The sequence below is a fragment of the Mustela nivalis genome, assembly GCF_964662115.1.
Source record: "Mustela nivalis genome assembly, chromosome: 6".
Taxonomy (NCBI): domain Eukaryota; kingdom Metazoa; phylum Chordata; class Mammalia; order Carnivora; family Mustelidae; genus Mustela; species Mustela nivalis.
In genome coordinates this window covers 73,228,225-73,255,148 of record NC_139025.1, presented here as the reverse complement: position 1 = coordinate 73,255,148, position 26,924 = coordinate 73,228,225, and the positions used below count along the sequence as shown (strand labels likewise).

The following is a 26,924-nucleotide window of genomic DNA, read 5'->3' as shown; positions in this document are numbered from 1 at the left end:
AACATTCTACTGCTGGCAAACACAGAACAAGGGGAAAGGAGTTTCCACCCAACAGAGGGGTATGAGCACATCGATCACACGGTCTAGCGAATGACACTACTCCACAGGGAATGTAACTCAGATCGATGCCAATCCACAACACTTCCAAGTCACGCTCCTTAAGATAAGATGGTGTGTGTTTTCCCTGTATCTATCCAGGAAAATTGTATTCTCAGAAGAACAGAGCAAAATTTCACTGATTTTCATGGCCACCAGGGTTCTCTTTATAACGGTACTCTAGATAGCTGTGCTAATTGGCCAGAGATCAGAATGCATATGGGGGGATATCTAGTTAAGACACTGAACTTCTCATGTCCAGCCAGGTTCTAAGTTCCTGTTCAGCTCAGCAGTTCATTATTGTGTTCTTGGAGTTAGAACCCCAACATAAAAGATATCATCTGCATCTGCAATTGCCACTTTTTTTTTTTTTAAAGCAAAATCTATACGGACCTTAAGGGTGCAAATCTGAAAATCCCAGGGTATTTTCTTTAAATTTTCTAGGAGGGTTGATGGAAGTCAATTGGAAGACAGCAACGAATGTGGTGTGAGAATCTGAAGTTAGGCAACCTTGCTTTTCTTATGCAACCTTTTTGGAAATGTGTGATACCACATCCAAACCAAAATAGCACACATTTATTATCTCACAATCCCATGGGTCAAGAGTCTGGGCACAGCCTCGCTGGGCCTCTGCACGGGGTGTCACAAGGCTGCAGTCAAAAAGGTGTTGGCTGGGATGCATTTTTCATCTAAAGGCTTGACTAAGGAAGAATTCACTGCATGCTCATTCAGGATGGGGTCACAATTGATTTCCTTGCAGTTACATGACTGAGGAGCCAGTTTTTCTGCCAGCTGTCACCTGAAGGTACCCGCCACCCCCATCTTATTCCCTAGAGGCTGCCGAGAGTTTCTAGCAGTCTCCTGCAGTTCCTCGGGGCGTTTCCAACATGGCTGCTTATGTCATCAAACCAGTAAGGAGAGTCTCTCATTCTAATCTGCTGAGACAGAATCTCTTCTAATATAACATAAAAACAGAGGGATGGCCTATCATCTTTGCATATTGTGTCGGTTAGAAGCTAGTTACAGGTCCCTCCTACACTCAAGAGAGGGGATGTCCAAGGGCATGGACACTAGGAGATGGGGATTTATCTCTCTACCACAGTTCACCATCTGACCCCCCAAAGTTTATATCCCTCCTACTTGCAAAATACATTCACACACACCCCAAACATCTCAAGAGTCTCATCCAATACCACATCAGCTCATAGACAAAAATCTCATCATCTAAATTACGTACGAGTTCAAATGCAGCTCCTGGGTGTGATCTGTTAAGAACAGCTCGTGGGGCACAATTCCTCTCCATCTGTCAAACTGTGAAACAAGTGGTCTGCTCCCAACACCCAGAAAACAAAGTTAGAACAGACATAACCAGGCATAGGATAACAGCTATAGACATTCGGGTCCAAAAGTGGGCAAAATGAAAGGTAAAAAGGACTGACTGAAATCCACCTGGGCAAATGTTAAGAGCTCCTTGATTAGATTTGAGGCCTGGAAATAACTCTCAACTGTGCCTTCCTGCTTTTAAGTTCCACCCTGAGTCATCCCTCTTTGACGAAAGGTAACGCATGTTTGCAGTTAAGCAGTTTTATCAACCTGCTTCCTGCCAGTAGAGTCTTAGGGGTCTGACAGCCTTCTTTTATTTTTGTCCTTTGTCCCTCTCTATCCAAGCTGGTAGTGTTTCTGCTGAAATAATTTTCTCAAAAACTTCACGGGTCTCCCGTGAATTTCAATGATGTTTACTCCTTTAGGAAAAAAAATACACACCCACAGATCCTTTCCAGATAACCTATACCTGTGGCTCCTGCTCAGACAGCTGAGGGACCATCCTCTTAAGCTTCCTAGAAGTCCCATGGTTTGGTCGAAAGGCATATCCAAACCTCTTGAAAGAGCTCCTCGTGTGACTGAATACTCTCACCTTTCAGTCTTTCCTAGGTTTGAATGAAAACTTATACAGTCACGTTCTGTTTTCTTCGTGCCACACTCTTAATTGTAGCCTCTTTTTCCATTTGAAAAGACTGAGAACTTTCATATTCATCCAGCCCTGGTTCCTATTTGTTTAACAATTCTTTCCTCAATGGATCTCTCATCTCTTCATTTCATTATAAGCAGCAAGAAGAAATCCAGTGGTACCTCCATCCTTGGCGTCGAAATCTCCCCAGCTCTACAACCACATTCAGCCTCCCCCAAAACTATAGGAGGTGATTTCAAAAAGCTTTCTACCACCTAACAGGATTCCACCCCTCCAGTTCCCAATAACATAGTCTTCACTTCCTTCTAAGACTTCACTAACCTTATCCTGGAAGCCCAGATTTCTTCTAACCCTTAATATAGGGCAGATAGAGCTGTATCTAGAAACACATGGCCTCATTTCCCTTTCTGATGCACACCAGGAAGCCAGGACCCTGCAGAAAGTCAATTCATAACTTAAAGCCCATGAAGCATCAGACCTGAGAGTCTGAATACCTGAGAGGTATTTCAAGGACTATTTCTCTTCTCTCTCTCTCTATTTCCAACTGTTCAGCATCCACCATGTTTCTACATCCAGAAATAGAAACTCCCAGAAACAACTTAGGGAAAGTCCATAAGACGGCTAGCAGTGCTTTGCTTCTTTTAGGGAGAGACAGTGGGAGAAAAATTCTATGGCTATGACTAGAAATAGAAAGAATTCCCAGGTACTGTGAGCTGAGGATTTTCGGAGCTTTTGTATCCCATTAGTTCAGAGTATGAGAGGATGAGGAAATCATCAAGAAGAAGATATTTAAGTCTGGTAGTCATACTTTACCTTTGTTTGCCCAAACTAAAATGTTCTAATGGCTTTTTCCATATTGTTAAAATAAGGAAGTTAGGCTGGGTAGCCTCAAAAGTCCCTTTAACCCTAATTTTTGTGTGTGTGAATCTATGATTTAAAAAGATACAATTTAAATTAGTGCTGGTGTTGAAGTGTAACTCTCAAAATGCTAGTCCTGGCACTGAGGCCAAGCCCTTAAGGTTTAGCTGATAGCTCGGAGTTGTTGGCCCCTATTCCAGCCACCCAGAACTCAGAGAAAGCTGAGTGAAAAGTAAGTTCTAAGAATTAGGAGACCAACTTTGGTAATCAGCAGTCAGCTTATATGTGAGCACCTTTGTTTGAACATCACAAATACACACCGAAAAATCTGTCACACTCCAATTCCAGGTCTCAGTGTTAGATTTTATAAAATGAATTACCTCCCCCGACTGGAGGTAAGGTAAGCCTACAGGTAAAATACCACCTACCAGCATCTTTCATCTGCTCCGGTATATGTTTAGATTTATTTCAGAGCGGTCCCTTTCTTTGTCGTCTTATTTTTTCACTCAAGTGCAAACTTTAATACGGTGATACTGGAACGCATCCTCACAGTCCCAGGGGTCTAGAGCTCAGGACTGAGCACTTTTTGTTAAAACTCTTCAATTTATTATAATGTGCAGCCTGCCTTGAGAAGCACTGGCCTCGATCATTTTAAAGAGGCTGCTCCTCTGTCTGGCCTCTAGGGGGCAGTCCTGTCCACTAAAGCAACTCCCAGAACTATGGAACAGGCGGACACTCTCTGGGGACTCTTGAGAGTCCCAAGGCCAAACTAAGGGCAAAAAAAGGCTAGGGCTGAAAATTAGAAGCCTGAATAATATTGAGGTCATTGAGGATTTCTTTAGAATTCTCCATAACTTTGGGAAACTCTGTGAGCAACACTTTCCTTCTCCTACAAGTGCAATTTTCCCAAGGCCTATCTTATACCTTATCCCAGGTTTGTAAATCTCTTCATTGTGAGAACCTTCCCCATTTCATGATCATTTCTTTGGATACTGTTCACTTAATAATAAGTTCATCCTTTATTATAACCGCTCTCAGAAGAGTAACTTGGTCAGAAGAAGTTGTTCCTTGTCTTGAGGAGTTCACCTAAACTTTACATGTACCCATTGGTACTCATGTCATCCTTGACTCTTCTGTAATGACAATTGCAGCAGCCAGGATCTCAAGGTCCTCTGAAATATTTCTCAGAAATGACCTGGATAAAGGCCACAGAGGTTTTGTGGCTTAAATGTAAAGATATATCAAGGTAATGGTGAGTTGTGAAGTTGGGAGGGCCCATGTCATGAATTTTGTCATGAAACTCTTAGAAAACACTATAGAAATATTAATGTGTACAGTCCTTATAAGGGTAATTTGTTAATACATATAAAATTATTTTGCTCAACAATTCTACATCCATAAATTTATCTTTAAGAAATAGAATAATTGGGGCGCCTGGGTGGCTCAGTGGGTTGGGCTGCTGCCTTCGGCTCGGGTCATGATCTCAGGGTCCTGGGATTGAGCCCCGCATTGGGCTCTCTGCTCCGCAAGGAGCCTGCTTCCCTCTCTCTCTCTCTCTCTGTCTGCCTGCCTCTCTGCCTACTTGTGATCTCTGTCTGTCAAATAAATAAATAAAATCTTTAAAAAAAAAAAAAAGAAAAGAAAAGTAAAACATTAAAAAAAATAAAATTAAAAAAAAAAAGAAATAGAATAATTGACCACAAAAAAGCAAATCTTAACAAGTATTAAATAATCAATATCATACAGATCAGGTTCTTTTAGTACAGTGAATGAAGTTAGATACTATTAATAAATGGCCAAGTTCAAATAAAAAAATTGCACTCCTAAATAATTTATGAATCAAAAAGAAATTATAATTGAATTGTTAAAATATTTACAACTGAACAGTCATGAAAGATCCACATTTTAAAACTTATGTGATGTACTTAAGCACTACACAGAGAAAATTTTATAGCCTTAAAACTAGATCAAAACAGAAAGACTGAACGTAAGAGCTAAACATTCAATCAGAAAGTTTTAAAAGAGAATATGAGTATACAACAAAAGTAGTAGGAAGAAAACAGTAATAATAAGAGATGAAATTAAAGAAATAAAGACAAAGAAGCAAAGGAAAGAATCAATTTAAAATGGTTCTTTGAAAAGAATCAGAAAATGGATAATTCTCTGATAAGATTTGTCAAGGAAATAAATAAAACAGAAAAATGTGTGAAGGATGATTATAACTATGTAGTAAAAACTTAAATAATTATAAGACAATGCAAGAGATAAATTCATACAAATAAATTTGAAAATTTGAACAAAATGTAAAATTTTTTAAAAATTATAGTCTAGCAAAACTAACAAGAAAAATTTGAAAACTTGAAATTATATGTAAATTAAAGAAATTAAAAACTCTGTACATGCATATGGTTTCATAGGCAAGTTACAGCAAACCCAAGACCAATAATTTCCATACCTGAACACTGAGAAAAATGAAAATAAAAGACTACTACTCAACACATTTTATGAGACTAAGAGAATCACCATGACAAAAATAAACAGATGGATGATACATGAAAATTCTAGACCAATATTACATATGAAAAGCAATGACTACTCCTAAAAATATTACCAAACCAACATTACATATTAAAAAGTATTATCAGTGCACCATGATCGATTAAGATTTATTTCAGGATTATGAGGAGGGTTTAATATCAGTGCAAAGTACTGCACAGAAAAATATTAACTATAAAATTCTCTCACTAAAATGCAAGAAAGTGGAGTGCCTGGGTAGCTCAGTCAGTAAGCATCTGCCTTCAGCTCAGGTCATGATCCCAGGGTCCTGGGATTGAGCCCCACATATAGTTCCCTGCTCAGCAGGAAGCCTGCTTCTCCCTCTCCCACTCCCCCTGCTTATGTTCCCTTTCTCACTGTGTCTCTCTCTGTCAAATAAATAAATAAAATTTTAAAAAATAAATAAAATAAAATGCAAGAAAGTGATTTGGTCAAGTTTAACATAGTATTTATAATTAAAGTTTTATCACAAGCGAGGAAGAAAAGGCAACTTCCTTAACCTGGCAAAGGGAATCTTTGAATTCGTTTTCAAAATGAGATGTTAAAAGAATTCCCTTTAAAAAAAAAAAAAGATTTCCAATATTATTCTGTCTATTCTACATTTCACTAAATTTCTTAATGAGTGCAATAAAATAATAAAAACATTAGAACTGGAAAGAGAAAACACATCTACCATTAATCACACATGGCTGATTCCATTTCTAGGGGAAGAAGTGTACAAATGAGCTTAAAATATCTCTTCCTCCCTGAAAACTAGGAAACATCACAGACCACAGAAGAAGCCATGTCACAAAGACCAGCCAGCCAGACTGAAAGGATTTCTGCTGGCAAAGATGGGACAAGTCCCACATCAATAAGATAATGAATCCAATAGATTGAAACAGATGAAGTATGTGTAAATCCATGAGTTCATAAAAGAATCCTCTTCAGTTACTGTTGGGGATTTATCTTGGTTGTCTGAGATTTGCTTGGGACTATTTTGGTGTTAGTACTGAAAAACCCCATGTCATGAGACACCCCTCCATCTCATGCAAACAGGAATGGTTGGCCACTGTAAAGGTCACCAGCTCATTATCTTGAAAACTAATAAATGAATGGAAAGAATCATACACTTAACCTCAAGGAACAATCAGGTAATTACAGAATACTTCAGTTAATGAATGAAGTAGGAATGGTATCATCAGAATATCATCATTTTGCAAACCAACTCCTAATCAAACAATAGATCTAGTCATTGCTTATCAGGAGTCACTAACAAAACACACACATACACACACATGTGCACCCCAAAAGACAATCTGATATAATGCATCTCCGGAGTAAAGTACACAACCCCACAATGTTTGCTTTAAACTAACCAGAACTGGGAGAGGTATAGATGTGTAGAATGATGAGGGTATAGACTAAGAAGATTGGCTGTGAGGTGGTAACTGTAGAACCTGGGCAATGAGTGCACATGTTTTCATTACACTATTCTCTCTTTTGTAAATGTTTGAATTTTCCATAATTAAAAAATTGAAAACAACATGGTTAACATACAAATTGTCAGAAAGGCAAAGACTTACATTTACAATGTCCACGGAATCTTTTTGTTTTAAAGATTTTATTTATTTATTTGACAGAGATCACAAGTAGGCAGAGAGGCAGGCAGAGAGAGAGAGGAGGAAGCAGGCTCCCCGCAGAGCAGAGAGCCCAATGTGGGGCTTGATTCCAGGACCCTGGGATCATGACCTGAGCTGAAGGCAGAGGCTTTAACCCACTGAGCCACCCAGGTGCCCCTGTCCATAAAATCTTATTTAAACCAGTCAAAAGAGGAATCAAAATGACGTCAAACAATGATGCTTGAACAAATTCAGGTACCCTTATACAACAGAGTGTGAAGCTGGAAAAATCACATTTTCACATACAGTTGAATGACATACGACATCTTCATATACCTAATGTTAAACAAAAAAAAAAAAAATTAATTTGATGCCAATTCCATGAAAGTATCATATCTGCATCAAAAAATACTGAAAGAAATACAGCAAAATGTTAATATTTAACTCTGAGTAATGAGATTATCGTTGGATTTTATTGTCTACATTGTCCTTTTTGGTTATGTCTACATTGGATGGTTTTCTTTCATGATAAACAACATACACCATATTATAGATCAATTAGAGAAGAAAGGCCAGGAGGAAGAGGGGCAGACACAGCTGGCAGGAAGTGTGACTCAGCTTGCTTAGGCGGAAATCCCGCTTCCAGCTCTATAGAAGCAAGGCCACAAGGCCTCCCAGCTCCAGTGACACTGCAAAGGTCTTAGCAGGTGGCAGGCAGAATACATGCCACTTCACCAGCAGGAAGGACCCCAAAGATGCAGTCCAGACTGCCGGCTGTGTTGTGCACAGTGGTGGCCTTCATCCACTTTGGTAGGGAGCCCACCAACCCTTCGGCCAGGGCCCGAGGAAGGAGGTTTGGGAAAGAAGTTAGAAGAGAACATGATTATGCCTTTCCCCACTTTGTTTTCTGGGTCAAAACCTGGCTTTTTGTGACAACTTCCTTGGGAGCAATGGCAGCAGCTAAGTCCTATTTTTCTTCTTTCCTACAGGTTCCAGCAATGCAGACAACGTCCGTCAGTCTGCAAGTGTGCATGAAGAGGAGGGAAAATCTGTGACCTTGGACTGCAGCTTCACACTCAACTTTAACTACTATGTAATGTGCTGGTATCACCAGCCTCCCAATGGAAAGATGACTGAAATTATTAGTATGTTTTCTGATAGCAGCACCAACACGGGAGGACGATATACTCTGTCCTTGCAGAAACGAAGCAGAATCCTAAAGCTCACCATCACAGGCTTGATGCTTGCAGACACAGGCGTCTATTTCTGTGCTATTGGGGAAAATTTACACAGTGAGAAGAGTGACAGGGAGGGCCTTACAAAAACCCCCTGGGCTCAGCATGAAACAGCCACCTGCTCCAGGAGCATAGGAGAAAACAGCCCGCAGGACAGGAAAAGGGTAGACAGAAGGCACGGTGGGTAGCACTGGTGGGTTTAGAGATGAAGCTGATGAAAGTCCTAACAACAATCTTCCCACATCTGGTATCAAAGAGAGTTGTGGGTATAAGATCCCAGCCTCAAGAGCATTTTCATCTCGGATTCGTGCTGCCTAAGAATGATCACATAGCTGATCGAGATACACAGCTGTCTTTTCCACCTGTCCAACACCCAGCCCCCTTTTCCGGTGACAACACCTGGATTTTCTCTGGGTAACCAAGCCACACCCCCTCCTACCCATGTTTGGGTGTAGATGAGGCTGACCCCACCCTTGTGCCCCCTTGGCCAATTAATGTACTTCTCCTCTCCAATCACAGTTGGTTCAAGGATATGTACCTGACCCAAGCCCCCATCCCAGAACTTAATATGAAATTCTTGGGAGTACTGCTGGGCATGTAAAAGGCTAAGATGGAAACCTAGAGCTGCCAGCAGCCCTCCTCCCACCGCAAAGGAAAAGTATGATCCTGAAAAGAGAGGGTGAAACTGAGCTCCCACAACATTGCTTGAGGCCCTGGACCCTGCAATGATTATGGATCTACTTGGGAGTTTTCAGTTATACACCCCACTTGCCTTGGCTTATGTTCCCCCAGAAGAAGACAAGGATTCAAGTGCAGGTGGTTTAGTTGGGACGTGATCCCAGGGGCACTGGGAAGAGTGACAGGAAGGGAAGTGACCCAGTAAAAGACCTGTGTGTTCTCAAGCCAGCTGCCACTGTAGACTCCCAGAGTTCCATCCTACCAGGGAATCTCTAAGAACATGTGTGAGACTCCTGCCTCAACTTATCCCACCTGAAGGCCAAAAGGAGCTAAGGTTTTAATACTCCAAATCCTGTGTGTCGTGGGTAGAAGACAGGTCCTGGGGATTTGAGTGCTGATTCCCCAGGACTTAGGCCTGCCAAGAAGGCTGGACAGTAAGAGGAAGCCCTTAGGCCAAGCAACTCAATTTCTGGCAGGAGAAAGGGGACAGTGGGCACCCAAGTCATAAGCACGAAGGGATAGAAGGAAGACAAGAAAAACACAACACAACTATTTTCTCTTTTTTTATAAGTTATTTTGGGTTAGGTTTTCTATAACTTGCAATCTAAAGAGACCTAAATAGAAAAGATAACAATAAAGACAACATTGGGTAAAACAAATAAACCAAACAAAATACTTTAAAATTATTTTTATAAGCTTCTGGCTTGTTGCCGTTGACAAAGGTTACAACTCCTCAAACTGCTCAGATTAGATCAGTTGTTCACCACTTTCCTCCCACAAGATCCAGAGGACCAAGGAGGAGGGACACATCTAGCACCTGCACCTATTATTGTCCTGGGCATTTAACTGTTCCTCCCCTTTCAGACTCTTCCTGCTCAGGGTCACCTTGCTTAGTGCTGCCAGATGAATTGCCCTGTCGAGTCCATCTAAAGAATCTTGCTTGCTTGAAACTTCTGGATTCCCTGTGAGGCTGTGCTTTTCCCAAATCCAAAATTCTGCTTCATGCTGTTTGCCTCTCCTGCAATGTTTCCTTCCATTTCTACCTTTGGAACTCACCATCTCTCAAAATCTGTTTCATGCCTTGATGTTCCTGAGGATAGCACAGAAGCATTGAGCATGCCTAGATCTCGTATCTTGGTTTCTCCTTTTTTTTTTTTTTAAGATTTTATTTATTTATTTGAGAGAAAGAGAGAGCATGAGCAGGGGGAGGGGCAGAGGGAAAAGCAGACCCGCAGAAGTGCAGAGCCTGATAGGGGGCTTGATCCCACAACTCAGAGATCATGACCTGAGCTGAAATCAAGAGTCCGATGCTCAACTGACTGAGCCACCCAGGGACCCCCCTCATATCTTAGTTTCTAATATCATTTTTCAAAAAAGGGACCAGAGCTCCTTGGAGAAAGGGCTGATTCTAGGTTCTGAGGCAAGATGAGGCTGAAGCATCATAGAGTGTTCAAAAAAAGAAAACAATCACCATCATCCATGATGGGACTATGTTAAAGGGACATAGGAATCAACTGAGAAAGCTCACTGTGGCAAAAGCTGGAACAATTGGAGCAACAAAACAAAGTAGTATTGAGTAATAACCTAAAGTTTACAGTGAGTATCCAAGTGTCACTGACATAAATTACTGAATGAATAAATGAGGGAGAACAGGCAAATCTCCCATGCTGAAGAATTCTAAATAGGTAGACACTCCACACTTCCAAGTCCCTAAGTGTGTGCTGCACACAATGTCTTCCTTCTAAAAGGGACAGTATGGAAAGAGTGACAAAGGGTAACTTCACAGTGGAAAAAGCTGACAAACACCACCTTAGCCCAGTGATCACATTCAACATCAACAGAGATCATCCATGTTGGTAGCATGTCCGCTTGGTATGACATGACAAGAAAGGACAGTTTACCTCCATGGTCTTCCTCCCTAAATCCTATAACCCGAGTCTAATCATGAGGAAATTATCAGAAAAATCTCTATTGAAGGACATTCTACAGAATATCTAACTCATACTCCTCAAAATTGTCCAGATCATCAAAAATAAGAAAAATCTGAGAAACTGTCATAGCCAAGAGGAGCCTAAGAAGGCATAACTAAATGTAATGTGGTCTCCTACTGCGATTCTGCAGTAGATTAAGGACATTAGGTGAAATCAAAGTAAATCTCCTATAGTATGAATTTTAGTTATTAATAATGTATCAATATTGGCTTATTAACTGTGATAAATGTACCATTGTCAGGTGTTAATAATAAGGGACACTGGATGTACAGTGTATGGAAACTATGTGTACTCTCCTCACAACTTTCCAGTAAATCCAAAACTGTTCTAAAATTAAACATTTATTATAAAACTTTACAAAAGTGTAAGTTTCATAGGGTCTGCATTTTGTGAAGGGAGAATCCCAATTTTATGTATAGCCATATTATTATATGGACACCAGAAGAATCTTGAACTGTGTGTCCAAAACATAGCCACTGACTACATGTAGCTCTTGAACACTTGGATTGTGACTAGTCCAAATTGAGATGTGCTGTGAGTGTAAAATATACACCAAGTCTCAAAGACTTAATATGAAGAAAAGAATGTATACAGTCTCATTAGTTATCACTTTATTGACTAACATTGAAATACTATTTTGGGTTTCTCAGGTTAAATAAAATATATCTTTACAATTAATTTTATATATTTATTTATAGTTTCTTCTAATGTGGCTACTAAAAATTTAAATTATCTATGTGACTCACATTATATTTCTATTGATAGCAGTAGTCTAAAAGGATAGGCATGAAATGTTAACAATAGCTATTCCTGGTAGTGGAATTCAGGGTGATTTTTTTTTAGCTTTCCTTTTTCTAATTTTTCTTCAGTAAATGTGGGTTCCTTGTACCATAAAAAAGGTAATAAAAATAAAAAGACACAAAGAACTATTGCTATGAAATGTCACACTAAAAGACAGAAGCACAGAGCAGAAATGTCAAGCCATGGAGTACTTCATTAATTGATTATTCACCCACTCATTTGAATATACATATATTAAGTATCCCACACATAAGGCACTGGGATAGTTGCTAGGAATAGAAAGACACGCAAAAATGATGAGCTATAATTATTTCCTTCAAGTTCATAGTCCCCCTGGGAAATTAAGCTTGTAAATAAAATATTAGAACACTGTATGGTCAATGATACTATGGTGATTCCTATAGTCAATTCTCCTCTATTTCCTGCTTTAAATGCTGGTGTTTTTCCGGCTCCTACCTTAGTCTAATTCCTTGTCTACACCTTGATTGCAACTAATAACTATGTTCTAATGCCGCAAGCCTTGCTTTTGCTCTAAACCTATGTACACCTCCAACATCCTTTTGGTCAGAGGACCTTTGAGCAATATTAACCTAAAATTCATGATGTTTTCGCCTCCCCTACTCCAAACTCTTCTACCTCTCTGCGTCTTGTCTTTGTTAATGATATTCTCTTGTCTCCCACCTCTGTGTAAAAGGCAAATTTAGTGATTTTACTTCATTTCTCAAAAGTTTTTAGGCTTATCCTGGCATAAGCCCACATATGATTTCCCTTTAGCTACCAATTCAACCTCATTGCCTGACACACCTCTCACCAACGTTGATCTAGAAATAACAAAACACTAAATTCAGGAAATACCATGAGTGAACACTTCTCTTCCCTCCATCCTTCCCTCTACCCTTCCCTTTGTTTGGAGTTTCCATCCTCAACATCACGTCCTCGTCATGGTCTTCTGATACCTCTCGGAAGCCTTCTTTGATCTTTCAGGCAAATTTTAGGTCTCTCTCCTCTTGTTCCCTTTGAAATTTGTACATACCTCCAGAATAGCATTCATCTCCGTATATATTTATATATTTATTCCCTGCTTCCTCTAGGATACTCAATTCCTCAAGAGCAAGAATCATGTCTCTTTCACTTAATACCCCCAACATTACACAGAACATGAAAAGTAGAAGACTCTCAAGTTTACTGAATATTCCCCATCTTCCTTCACCTTTCTTACTCTATTGTGGTCACTCTTACCTCCCAGATTAGTTCCTTGAACGGCCCAAGCAACTTTCACCTCTGGGTTTTTTTTACTTGAATACTCTTGCTTCAAATGCTTTCCTTCACCGCTCAAATGCCACCTCATCAGAGAGGTCTTTCCTTCAGTCCTACATAAGATAGTACTCACCCAGCCCATCCCTCTTCCCCCTTACCCTGTCTCACATTTTTGAATGGCAGACATCATATTATATATTTGTTGGCAAATTTTTATCTGTCTCTCCACCAGAATATAAGCATCAGGAAGCCCAGGACTTTGTCTGAATTATTAAACAAATAAATAAAGATCTGATGCATGTATAAAAAAATAAATGATGTTATTTACACCTAGACATGACACTGTTTCTCTTATATTTCCCCTTCATCTGCTTTTATTCTCATCAAGCCATAAATCTAGGACAAATGAAGGATTAAGACACAAGACTCCAAGAATTGTCAAGTATAATAAAGCTGAGTAAGCAATAATATTATAACTTGCAAATGGGTGGTCAGCTAACCATTTATTAAATTTATTTCAAGAATGTGTTTTATCTTCTAATTCATTTATTCAACAAATATTTATGTCACATCTATCACTTGTTCTTTTTGAAAAGTTAAAAGCTGTCTCATACATTTGTATCACTGTTTATGGTTTACAAGGTCCTTTCTGACACTTACTCCAATGTATCCTCATAAACAATTTTTTTGAGGTAAGCAGGTCTTACGAGAAATGAGTTGGTTACCAGATTAAGAATCACTGGGTTGTAAAAATTTTCAGCTAGGAAAGTAGTCCATCATTTTATTGTTGATACAACTATGTACAGAAGCCCATTATCAATTTATTTATTTCACCTCTGAGGGCTATAATACACACATTGTCCATCAGTACCAGTCCATTAATTCTCACTTCTGGGATTCCCAGCTTGCTCTAAGCCTCAGTGTTAATATGAATATTTCACGGTACAGTGTACAAACTTTGAGGATAAATGCAAAGCCTTCTCTGTTTCTTCTACTTACTTTAAGGCCCTCACACACTGTGTGTTGCCCATAAATACTTGTTAGTAAAGAGAATAGTTATTAAAGTAAGAATTTGTCTATTTAGAAAGTTTTCAAGGCAACTCTAACAGCTAGTCTCCAAAGATGGTCCTCCTATGAACCGTGCCTCTCAGTAGTCAGACTCTGTGTCATCCATTCACCTTGAAATCTGGACTCAACTGTAACCAGCAGAATGTGGTAGAAATGATGTTAGGTGACTACTGAGGCACTGTTAGAAGCAGCGTTGCAGTTTCTGTCTTGGTTTCTTGGAACACTCACGCTGGGGGAGGGCAGTCATCATGAAGCTGTTTTGTTACTCAAATACTACCATGCTGTGAGGAAGCCAAATGAGAGAAAGATGCCTCATCAGCCATCACTGGATTCGGGACAGCATCCCCATCCCAAGCTCCGTCATGTAAGAAAAGAAGCCACAGAAGACGTCATACCCAGCTGAACCATCAATAGCCATCGGAAGCTATGTCACTTCATAGCTGACAGTGAACATGAAAGACCTTGAACAAGAACCACACAGCTGAGCCCAATCAACTCATAGCACTCTAAGAGATGAAAATAAAGTGTGCTTCTAAAGTACCTAAGTTTGGGGTAGTTTTTTACACAGCAGTTCTAACTTACCATTTTCCAGAACCCTCGTTGTGACTTCTGGTGAGAGAGCATCTATTTGGGGGACCAGGACCACCAGTCCTTCAGCTCTCTTTTTCTAGGCCCCTTTCAAAATTGGAAGCCTTTCAGATCACCCAATAGATAGGTCTAGGCTATAATAACACAACCAAATAAGGTATATGTTGCCTCCCAAATCCAGTGCAGCACACAAGGTATTATAACCCTTTCTTAACGATAGGAGAGACCAGATTTAGCAGCTTGACCTTGACCTTGACCCAGCAAGAGGTATCTCAACTTGTCTCAAATCATGGAAACCCAAAAAAGTTCATTGGGAGAGCTAGACCCTAAATTTTTCTGGGACGTATGTCCTACCTTCTGGCATATATGTATCTTACCAACGTGTCTAAAGTAGTTGGCCCATCAAGGTAGTGGATCTATGTGATGTCTTGTGGAATAGAAAGGCAATCAATTCCCTGTGGAACAGCACAGGACAAGGTGGGGAGGACTGATATATCCTTAAAGAGAAACAATGAAGGTGCTGGCCCTTCTGGGTGAAAAAAAAAAAAAAAAAAAGTTTCCTGTAGTCTTGCTAATATGCATATAGAGGAACAAAATTAATTTTCTATCAAGTCCCAAATCAAAGGATTTTTTTAATTTAATCCATCAATGAAACCACATCTAGAACAGCAGCTGCAATTCTATTCACCATTTGATTAAGTTTACAGAAAGCTTTTGTCATTCTTCAAGAGCCACCTACCTTCTACTCAGGCTGAATAGATGAGGTGAAGGAGATGTGCTGGGCCTACATCTTTTAAGTCCTTTATGGAGTCACTATCTCTACAGTTTCTCCAGGATGCAGCATTACTTCAGATCTACTGCTTTGGAACACAGAGGCAGTTCTAATGTCTTCTACCTGTCCTCATTTCACAGATCAGATAATGGGTATAGTGATTCTGCCCTTTGTTGAGCATATCTCTGTCAACTAGGTATTCTAGAACTTGGGAAATAACCATTAGGTGAGTTCAGAGCCCAGCTGGATACACTGTCAGATGGACCTGAGCCAAAATACCATTAATCATTCAGCTTTAATAAATCCCTATTCTGATTAATAGACAGAAGAGCATATTGGGTTTCCAAGACTTAATATTATTTCAGAGCCAGTGTCCAGAAATCCCCCAAAAGTCTAGGTATTTTCCCTTCCTCAATGCACTATCACCTTGGTAAATGGCTGCAGGTCTTTTGGGGGGAGGAAAGAAGGAAAATTTATAATTATTTAAAATTTTAAATATTTTAAAATTATATAAACTTAAAATTTTTAATTGTATAAACCTTTGGCCATACAAATATAAATTAGAAAAATCTTACAATTCTATTGGCACATATGACACCTCATTATTTTGTACTTGTCCCCTTTGGGCCTGCCCCATGTCTGGCTTTAGACACAAGAACAATGAAAGATGTTGAGGGTGTGTCTCAAGGAGTCTCAACATTTATCCAGACAATAGGTTATCACAGATTCTTCAAGCAAGGAGGAACTAAACTCCTCAGATGCGGAAGGAGGTTTGCTTCTGCAGAAAGGAGACTGAGGGGCTGCGAGGCCTCGGTTTCTTCAGAGTCGGCTCACCATTGCTATCTCAATTTTCAGGGACCTAAGTCAATCCCAATCAATGCCCTAATTTAAACCACAGGAGGCCTTGAATCAAATTAGAATTATCCAGCTACACAAAAGATTAGCCTTTGAGTTTGGTTTTCAGAAATATGCAGCTATGAGAAAGAAGAATTTCCATTAGGATAGTTACAGAAAGTTTCCAGCTCCTTGCTTGGAACTTGAGCTGAAAAGGTATTGCCCTCAATTCATTATTTTCCTTCTCCAATTTCTCTATGGCACTTAGAAGCAACCAATAGTCTTTATACTCTTTATTTGCACTAAATTGTCCTATGGCAACAGCTACCTGGTAAACTTAGTCCTTTTTTCTACAGGTATCTGATGTCAGAGATGACTAGTGTCCCATTTGCCATTGGCAATGGGATTGCTAATCCTTGTCAAATCAGAGAATCAAAGCTAAGTTCCCATCTTTAAGGTTCTGTTCCCCTCAATCAGTTTGAGGACAAATTATTGTTACCACTTAGAGGTCGGCCAGGTTAGCAGAACCACTGCTAGTGGAGTTGGTTACCACTGTGGCCTCTTCTATGGACCCACTGCTAGCCTCTGGTGATGGGCTTGTTGGTCAGCTGAGCCAAGAGACAAAAAGAGTAGCGGGACATAGAATGGAGGAGAACAAAGACAACAAGGGACCCGCTGAGTAGCTCTGCATCTATCCTTGGTCTGCACCTGAACACAGTGACCCTACAAGAGGAATTATAACCCTTTCACTTCCGCCTTCCAGATCACGTGTGATTTCATCTTTTGGGCATCTCTACTGCAGGACTACATGCAGAAAGGGATTCTGGGAAACAGAGTTGTCAGCTTAACCAAGTTGACCAGCACAGTCCAGCAGTCTTAAAGTGTGTGTCTTTTCTCAGATCTCAGAAGTCAGGGAACATGGGCAGAAGGAATAGTAGAGAAGACCCTGGAACTCACTGGTGATCTTGTGATTGCAGCTAGCCTGTGTGATTTGGGATATGCCTGGAGACAGCAGTCAAGGCACACAGGGAGCTTTCCTCTCAAAGATGAGAACGCCAATCTGGATCTACTGGGATTCTTTTTGGAGACAGTGAAACTAAAATGTACACTAGACGATATGAACAAAAGGCTCATTTCTTGTCTCAGACTCAGTCTTCCAAATAGAGGGGAATACCAAAGGCAGAGCAAACAGAGTCATTTGGGTCCCATAAATTCTAAATTATAAAGAACTTTGCTCTAAACTGTTTTCCACAGGCAGTGCCTGCTTGTCAGTGATTCGGGCAGGACCTCGTCAAAAGGCAGAAAGAGAGAAATGAAGCAGAAGATTTCTAACACAGCTCAGGAAAAATGCTGACCTCTCCTTGCACATCATGATTCCCAGCTCAGAGTATTGGCTCCCTACCTGTGTGTAACAGTTACCCAGTGCTCCCCAGCACTTGCCTCCTGCAACTAAGGGCTATGATGCGAGCCTCAGCCTCATCTCCTGCCAGGTGCTCTGGCTGCAGTGGTAGCACCAGAGAACAGAGACGAAAATATCTGCAAAAGGAGCCTCAGAGTTCCCAACCTGCCAGTGATGTCTCTGAACTGGAGGCAGATATATCTCCTTTAAAGGAGAAATCGTTTTCACAGACCCCAGTGTTAACTGCACTACTTTGAACATAATATTATGTAAACATGTAGAAACATAAAATGGTGTTTAAACTCTACGTGCTCGTCACTCTTATGCCAACAATAAAAAAACATAAGTTAAACATGTACAAAACTTCAGAACCAATAAAACTTTAAAGATTTTATTTTATTTTAATATACAGCATTAAGTTTTACTAAAACTAAATCATGGGGGTGCTTGGTGGCTCAGTCGGTTAAGCACCTGAGCCTTTGGCTCAGGTCATGATCCCAGGGTCTAGGGCTCAAATCCCACATCCGGCTCCCTGCTTCTGCCCCTCCCCCTACTCCTTCTCTCTCTCTCTCGCTCTCACTCTCATTCTCTCCTTCAAATACATAATCTTTAAAAAAAATTTTTTAAATAAAACTAAATCTTCAATTTTGAACTGAATAGATTTAAAAATGTATATATATGTGGTATTGGGTCTTATCAACTTGCTTCTTCTGATTTTGTGCATGATTTTCATCACTGTTATTTTTTCTTTGTCCAAAAATAAATTCATATTGAATCGTTACTCCAGTCACTGGATGATCCAATTAATTTATTCTGCATGAACAGCACAATATTGTAAGAAATATTTTTAACTTTTAATGAAACATTCCTTACTAAATTACTACTACTATACCTATGGTTAATCAATTGCAGTAAAAAGGCTTACACAATAGATGAGTTCCACACAGCACAGCCACACGAATAGTGAACACACTATTGATCATACATCGAGTTTTTCATGTTTACGGCATGCAGCTTGTGAGGATCCCACTTTCTTGTAATTATTTTCTATTGAAATCACCAGACATCATTTGACCTTCATTTTGTGTTAATATTACTAAAAAAGCAATGGACAGCATTGGAGTCTTGTGGCAGTATTTGCTTCTAAAATCATAGCCCCAACTTAGTTCAGTTGTATTTTATAAGAAATATATATTCCTTACAGTCTAGCATAATTCAGGATTGATTTCCCAATCGGGGAAAATGAGGAATTGGTTTACAGAGCCCATATATATACAAATTCATAACACGTTTCTGTTTTGATGCTGCTCTTTATTTTCTTAGCATTATCTATAATAGCAATTGATCTTCTTTATTTTTTACTATTTTTTTTAAGATTTTATTTATTTATTTGACAGACAGAGATCACAAGTAGGCAGAGAGTCAGGCAAAGAGTGAGAGGGGGAAGCAGGCTCACGGCTGAGCAGGAAGCCCGATGCGGGGCTTGATCCCAGGACCCTGGAATCATGACCTGAGCTGAAGGCAGAGGCCTCAACCCACAGAGCCACCCAGGCGCCCCAGCAATTGGTCTTCTTTAAATTAATAATAAAACATATCAAAGCAGTCATTTGGCCTTCCTCGTGGTGCCAAATTATTTAAGCAGATTTAAAAATCTGTTTAAAAGTTATGGATTAAAAAAAAATTATGGGGCACCTGGGTGGCTCAGATGGTTAAGTGACCAACTCTTGATTTCAGCTCAGGTCATGATCTCAGTGTCCTGAGATGGAGCCCATCATGGACGGGCATGGAGCCTGCCTAAGATTTTCTCTCTCCCTCTCCCCTCCCCCTACCAAAAAAAAAAAAAAGTTAATGTGTTTAGATGCACACTTTGCAGGATGAATTTTGGTACCAACGCTAATATAATGAGACATAAAGTACCTTTAGAAATTTTCTGTGACGATTAAAAATAACAGCAAAAAAGTAACCAATCTCTCTTATAGATGTCATCATGAAGCAAAAGGTAGAACACAGCGTGCTAATGAAGAATGTCCAGGTGTTTCCACTACAAGCCAAAGTGACGCCACCATGTGGCAGGAGTAAAAATAATTTATAATTCTTTTGGCTTGCCAACTGAAATTACACAAATCTTCATTTAAATTGTGTGAAAACCCAATATTACAAATTTTGCTCATAAACCATGGGTTATTAATTTTTATATCATACTACTTAAATTACATATAATTTATGCTGTACAACTGCATGTTTTAAACTATCACTCTATTGAAAACACATTCTTAATTCTCATAAAAATATGAAGACTCGTAAAACTTCCATAAATGATAAACACAAAATATAAAAAACTTTGAGTCCAATTTTAGAATAATCCATATTACTATTATAATTTCCATATGGGTCTAGGAAATGACTTAAAAGTAATGATAATTTTGTCTCTACAAAAAGAACGCTATTCAAAAAAGGGATTAAAAACTTAACAAAAATAGAATAGTGTCACTAACATATAAAATTCATAAGTACTCTGCTCTCTAAATCATTTAATCAGAAATTTAAATAACTTAAAATCTTAATATATTTAAGGCATAATTTTTTAACTTGTTTATTTCAAAACAGCATGATGTAACTGAATTGTTAAAATTAGTTATTACCAAATTATGATTTTTTTTAATCTCTAGAAAAGTATCTCTTAGTGAGTACTGAATATCTGAGCTATACATATAAGAGGAAAAGATCTTCAAAATGCATTATTAAGTGGGGAAAGAAGTTGCAGAACAATATATAGAGAATGATGCCATTTATGTTAATAAAAATACTTTGTATAAGGCAAACCCTAAATATTGCATAGTAAAAAGATACAGGTTTGCAAGTTGGCACCCAGATACATTTCATCCATATCTGTTCCTTTTGATAACTTTATTAGAACTAGCAGATTTTACTGAATCTTTTCCCAATCTTAACACATTATGTTTTGTAAAATAAATATGTTACATTTATTTTATTATATTTATTTATTTATATTACAAATATATTTGTAATATATTTATTTTACAAAACAAAGAAGCAGAAAGCAATTGTTCTCCAAATGGCTTTTTGAGATAGTGATAAGTTTGCTGCTGGCTAGAGGAATCTCTCTGTGGCAGAATAGCCATTGAGAAATTGGTTTTTAATTTATATGATTAAGAAAGTGCATAGTCTTAGTAGACCCAGAGGTGATTAGCCCACCAATGGCAAACTTAAGCTAGGGATGCAATTCAGACTTAAACCCAAATGCCAATAGATTTGCACTTTTAGTCTCTATGCAAGGAACTTCTTCCCTTGTTCATTATAATACCTTGGAAACAAAATTATTGATCACAAATTTGCTTGCTGAGAACATGGGAGTTTCTGTGGCTTAGGAGAAGGGATGTTAACTTTCCCCAAAGTTCCAACAAACCACCATGAAAAACCAACCTCCCAACAAAAACATCTCTCCAACAAATGGATTCCACAGGTATTCACAATCTTTTTTTTTTTTTTTTAAGATTTATTTATTTATTTGACAGACAGAGATCACAAGTAGGCAGAGAGGCAGGCAGAGAGGGGTGGGGGGAAGCAGGCTCCCGGCTGAGCAGAGAGCCAGATGTGGGGCTTGATCCCAGGACCCTGGGATCATGACCTGAGCTGAAGGCAGAGGTTTTAACCCACTGAGCCACCCAGGTGCCCCAGGTATTCACAATCTTAACATCCCTCTCCTCTAGACAGTACAGACAACTGTCCTCCTGTGAATTATTCTTTCCTTAGAGATAAAATGCCAGAGTCAAAGGGGAACCTCAAGCACTCTCCTTGCAGAAGTGGAAGGCATTATTGTCTCCTCTCTTTATACATTAATTTAATTAGGCAAACTTTCACAGTCTCTCATGATCAGCCTACAGTTTCCCTGCCTTCCCAATCCTGGCAGAAGCCTTATCACACTGAGAAAAATAGTACCGGATGTGCTACCTAAAGGGACTTCCTGTGCATCTTTGCAGCAAAGAGACACCTGGCTCCAAAGTCTGTTAATATGATCAACCTCTGATCAGAAGTCCCAATCAAATTTTCCTCCCAACCCAGGCTATTCTTCCTCCGTCCAAATTTTGTCCCCTCCCTCTGAAAAAGGAATTTCTAGAGTAAAGGCAGTAAACAAAATTATCAGGATATATACAAATACAGAAATTTGACTGCATAAAGTCAAAGGATTTCTAAATGTCCAAAAATGTTTTAATTAAAAGATTGATAATAAATTAGTTTTTTTAAAAAAATGAGTTGCATAACAGCCAAATGCTAATATGCTTAATATAGAAAATAGAGTTCCTATAAGTGGATAAGGAAAACATTAGCCTGATAAATATATAGGGAAAAACTAGACACAAAAATTATATATAAATTGCTAATGAAAAAGTCAACCACACTTAGAGCCAAAAAATTAAAATGAAAACAACTCTCGTTTGTACCAAATAATATGGATCTTTTTAACAATCGCACCTCAGTGCTGGTGAAATTGGGCACATGAAGGGCACCTACATCTGTTGCTGCTATGATTACACTATAACATAGCTATTAATAGCTAAACACTTTACACTCCCTAAAAGCAGAAAAGACAAAGAAATTCTCCAGGATTAAAAAAAAAAAAAAAACAACATCCAAAAAACTGTTAGAATAAACAAACAAAAACCACAAAAACAAAACAAAACAAAAAACCTCTTGTGCAGACAATCGAAGAATCACTGCCCTTTCCCCAACAAGAGGAGAGTGGGTAGTCACCCCCTGACTGGCCCCAGCAGCAAACCTGCATTCTAATCATGAGGCCCCCAAGCTCCTCATGAGATCTTGGCACTCTGTGATCTGTCTCCCATCCATAAGAGGAGGGAAGGGACTCAAAGACTAAATTTTCTGGCTCTAACATCTTATGAGTCTATGAGGAGCTCGGTCTTGGTGGCCCCCAGAGGCACCTGGAGACGGGGTTTAGAGAATCCAAGAATCCTGGCCCTGAATGAAGACATAGCTCCTCAGTGTGGAATTTTGGACCTTCTGCAAGGACTTTAAAATAATTGGTTGGTCCCTGAGCTATCTCTTAAAACTTTAATATTTACTTTATGACAAAGTGAAAGCTCTCATTAGTGGTTGATCCAAAGCAGTACCATTCTCTTTATTCATTCCAATGAGCCTATTTTACATTAGCAAGAAGAAGTTAGAGAGCTAGAGAAGCCCAGGGGGTATTTGTCTAGCCAAAGTGGATTTCAGATGGAAATACAGTTGAAAAGCATGAGCCAAGGAGTCTTCAAGAAGTGTGTCCTTGCACCTGACCTCCAGAGAGAAAGTGAGGTCCCAGGAAGTGACTTCCAGCATGCCTGCCCTGGTTCATCCTAGAGATGTCCACGGAGAATGGGGGAGGAGACAGCAGGGAAGGGAGGGTAAACAACAGGAGCAAAAATCTCTCCCATGCTTCTACTTCCTCAGAAGTCCAGCTCCCCTTAAGATCGCATTTTCTTAGTGACCTACCTCATTTGTGATGAGTATCCCAAAAAGGAACAACCCCCATGTAAATGTATGATATCTTCCAATTCATTTCCAATGGAGTAGGTCATGGTTCCGCTTAGAATATGCCCAGAGGCTCATTTCCCTTCAATAGAGGGAGTGAGCTCTCATCTCCCTGGAATAGCCATGACGTAATGGGAGGCCGGGAGCACACGTAGTCATTGGGCCTAAAGTAAGTGACGTCACTGAATGCGACACCCTCCTGCCCTCTTCATCTCCACGGATGTCTCCTGTTTCATCAGAGGCCTCTGGCTCCTTCTGAAATATCTGCCAGAGAACAATCTGGTAAAGCCCAGCAAAGGTTTTTGAGGATTAATTCTGTAAGAACTTCTTACACAGAAGGGAATTCTCCTCCAAGGGAAGATGCTGAGCTCTGACAGTCACGCCATCCACAGGGCCTGCGGCGGGAGAGCAAGCATCACCCACCTCCGCTGCTTCTCTGTTGTTCCAGGAAATGGCCAGAGGGACAACACGGCTGTGTCGGTTTGATGTTTTCTCTAACATCAAAACCTAAGCGTGATTTGCATTTCAAATTTTCCACAATGCCTTATTTTAGGTTGGGACTGGCCTTACCTGTAAGTTAGTTACATGGCTAAATAAATAAATAAATAAATAAATAAATTTTAAAAAATGAAAATAAAAATTCCTCCACTAAAAGGATTATGCCCCCACTCCCTCACTGTAATACTCGAAATCTCTCCACCAGTCACCCTTTGGAGTTTAGTCATTCAGAGTGCAGGTTAAAAATGCAAATTTGTTACCTGAAGAAGTATCTTACAGAAACTTTCTCAGTAAATAATGCTCCAGTATTGCTGGAACGTCAGACAAGGAAGTTTGGGTTAAAATCAACATACCAATAAATGAGGTCTAGCCATCCAAATATATATTTAATTTGTAACACTAGAAGGTAGTACCAGAAATAAATAGATTCAAGATCATTTTGGATCAATGAATCCATGACAGATACTTGATATTCTGTTCAGGGGAATTAGTGTGCTGTTACAGTTTAACCTCTGAGAGTAGAAGAGCTACTTCCCCTGCCGCCCATGTCAGAAGCAGAACATGAGCGGATTCCCCCTGGATCAGATTTAGTTTGTAATTCAGTGAAAGCAAGGTATATGATAGAGCAGAACAATCTGGTTTTGACTGTCTCTACTGCTTATACGGTGTGTGACCCTTATCAAACCACCGACCAATGTGAGCTTCAGCTTCCTGATCTACAGATATGGATATGGAAAAGAAAATGCATTGTAAATAAATCTAACTTTTGTTCCATTATTCTTCACTAAAGAATCTCTCCCTTTCCTCCATTCACACCACCCGTCAGGGAGAGGAGTAGGAGGGTGGTGCCGGCCACCACCTTCAGCAGACCTCTCCCAGAATCCTTGTTGGCTCTGAAATGGAACAGGCGTGTCACTCTTGTGCTTAATTTCTTGCTCACCCGTCCGAAACGTGCTGGTTTACAATGTTGGTGATAAGGTTACTTCCTGGGTAGGAAAGGATGACTTTTTGTTGCTTTCACAGTAGTCTCACAGTAGTCTGAACCATCTCATTGATTCAGACTGGAAAGGTCAAGAAGGCAGGATTTCTTGCCATTGAACGGAAGGAAGATGAGCCCACTAGAGAACCACACTTGAACAGGGACTAAATCGTCAATAACGCACTTGTGACACCATGATATTAAAGGAGATTTCTCACCAAAGAGACAGCTGCTTATCTCACTGAATTAGTAATTCCCATATCCTGTGAAAACAAAACAAAACTACAACCACCACCATACAAAGGAACCTGGGGGCGTTGGCTAAAGTGACTAAATACTCTTCCTCAGCCAGGGTGATTCTGGAAGTTTCAGAGCCTGGGAGGAAACCTCTCTGTGACCCCCTCACCCACCCACCCCCACATTTCTACACAAAGGACATCAAATTCCACTGAGTGACTACAGCCAGCTTCCAGAAGAAAGCAGAGCAAACAGCTTTGATTAGCTCCATAGGTGGTCTTCACCCCTTGAGCAAGGTTTAAACCAGTTTCAGGCCAGGAGCCCACTGTACCTCTGTGCTGGGGGGGGGGGGGTTTCACCCTTGTCCTAGTTCTGGTGATGCCTTGCTCTGTAGTATGACTTGTGTGGCCCCTTCCAGCCTCACAAACATTCGTGTCAATTCTTCCGACATGTTCCAAAACCAAACAGCCTGTTGTCAAAGGGCAGACTCCCTGCTGAGTCCCTGGGGTATGGCTGAGGCCTAGGAATCTGGGGTCACAGCCAACTTTGTCACCTCCCTCCTCCAAAGGGATGGAAGTCCCCAACACTTCACGGTCCCCTGTGATGGTGGGGATTCCTACATCCACTTCAGAGGAGCCCAGGAGAGACTGGAGCTGCCCAGTCCCTCATAGGAAAGACCTACGTGGTCACCTCACCACTGATTTTCTCACTCAGGTCTAGACTATCAGAGGATAGAGTGCCACAGTCAGACTAGGTATCTCCTTCGCCCTCTTCCCTCCTCCTCAGAGTAAAGGAACTGCTGTGACACCGGTTGGTTCTGACCCTAAGAACACTCAGCGTGACAGAGGGCTGCTGAGGACTGTGCTAGTGACTGGCCTGTCCCCTGCATCCTTCCTTGCCCAGCTACAACCACCACCATACAAAGGAACCTGGGGGCGTTGGCTAAAGTGACTAAATACTCTTCCTCAGCCAAGGTGATTCTGGAAGTTTCAGGAGTAGGGGTCCAGGGCCACAGGACACAGCCGAGGGGTCTTCCATGTCCACACCACTCCTTCCTCTGACAGACAGTGGCGGGCAGAGCAGGCAGGAGGAGAATGGACCTACCCTCTCCTCTTTGCTGCCTGTGGTTCCAGAACCTGCCTCATTAGCTCTAAGACTTTAGGGAACTCCTTGAACAGCCCATGGTCACCTCACTCATCGGATAGGAATATCACACATACCTCGCCTGGCTGTGAGAGCTGAGGGAGTCAGTGCTATAGTAAAGTTGAAGAAACACAGTAAACACTCAGTGACAAACTCCCTTGTCCACTTGCTGGTTTGTGCGTTTGCAGTGAAACTCACATATTCCCAGAGAAAACGTGATAGAGGTTAAGGGAGGAGGACAGCGTAAGGGTCGTGGCCCCCACTAATCCTCACCAGGCGTCACGTGACACGCTGCCCTCACAACTCCATGAAACTGAAAAGAATTGTTCTTCTGAGCTGTGGTATTTCCATAAATGAGAAAAGAGGGAACCCGAGGTATGGGGACTCCCATACTGGTTTTACTTTGGTTCCAAAGCCAGGAGATGATGGCATCTGGAGGGCCGTTTGCCTGTGCAGGGCTGCGGGGAGACCCCCAAGATAACTCAGCCCACCTTCAGGACTCCATGAAGTCAAAGAGCCTCTGTGCTCCTCACCGACGGGGAGGCATGAATTACTTGCTGCCTACTCTCGCCCAGCAGTCTCTGTCTCCTGAATATAGACCTCCAACCACACAACTGGCAAAGAAACGAGGCTCCAGGGTACATCTCCTAGAACCCCTCATTTCGTGAGGTTTCTTAAAAGGAAAAACAAGGCTTCAGGGGAGGGGAGAGGGACAGAAAAGGATGTCTATGGTTTTCCTACTAAAGGGAAGGTCTTACACGCACAGAGGAAGAGAGAGAGGGAGAGAAAGTTAAAGTACTAAAAGTTTTGTGAG

At 40.4% G+C, this 26,924-nt stretch overlaps 1 long non-coding RNA gene and 2 gene segments (V, D, J or C); 2 read left to right on the top strand and 1 right to left on the bottom strand.

Moving 5' to 3' along the window:
• Positions 1-26,924, top strand: part of LOC309866777 (M1-specific T cell receptor alpha chain-like) — a 341,597-nt gene that overhangs the window by 145,831 nt on the left and 168,842 nt on the right.
• The window catches only part of LOC309866788, a 489,301-nt gene that overhangs the window by 330,192 nt on the left and 132,185 nt on the right, over positions 1-26,924 (bottom strand). The gene's annotated exons all lie outside the window — the stretch shown is intronic.
• The window catches only part of LOC309866776 (T cell receptor delta constant-like), a 104,732-nt gene continuing 85,515 nt past the window's right edge, over positions 7,708-26,924 (top strand). Inside the window, exons 1-2 of the C gene segment in view lie at positions 7,708-7,890; positions 8,070-8,372.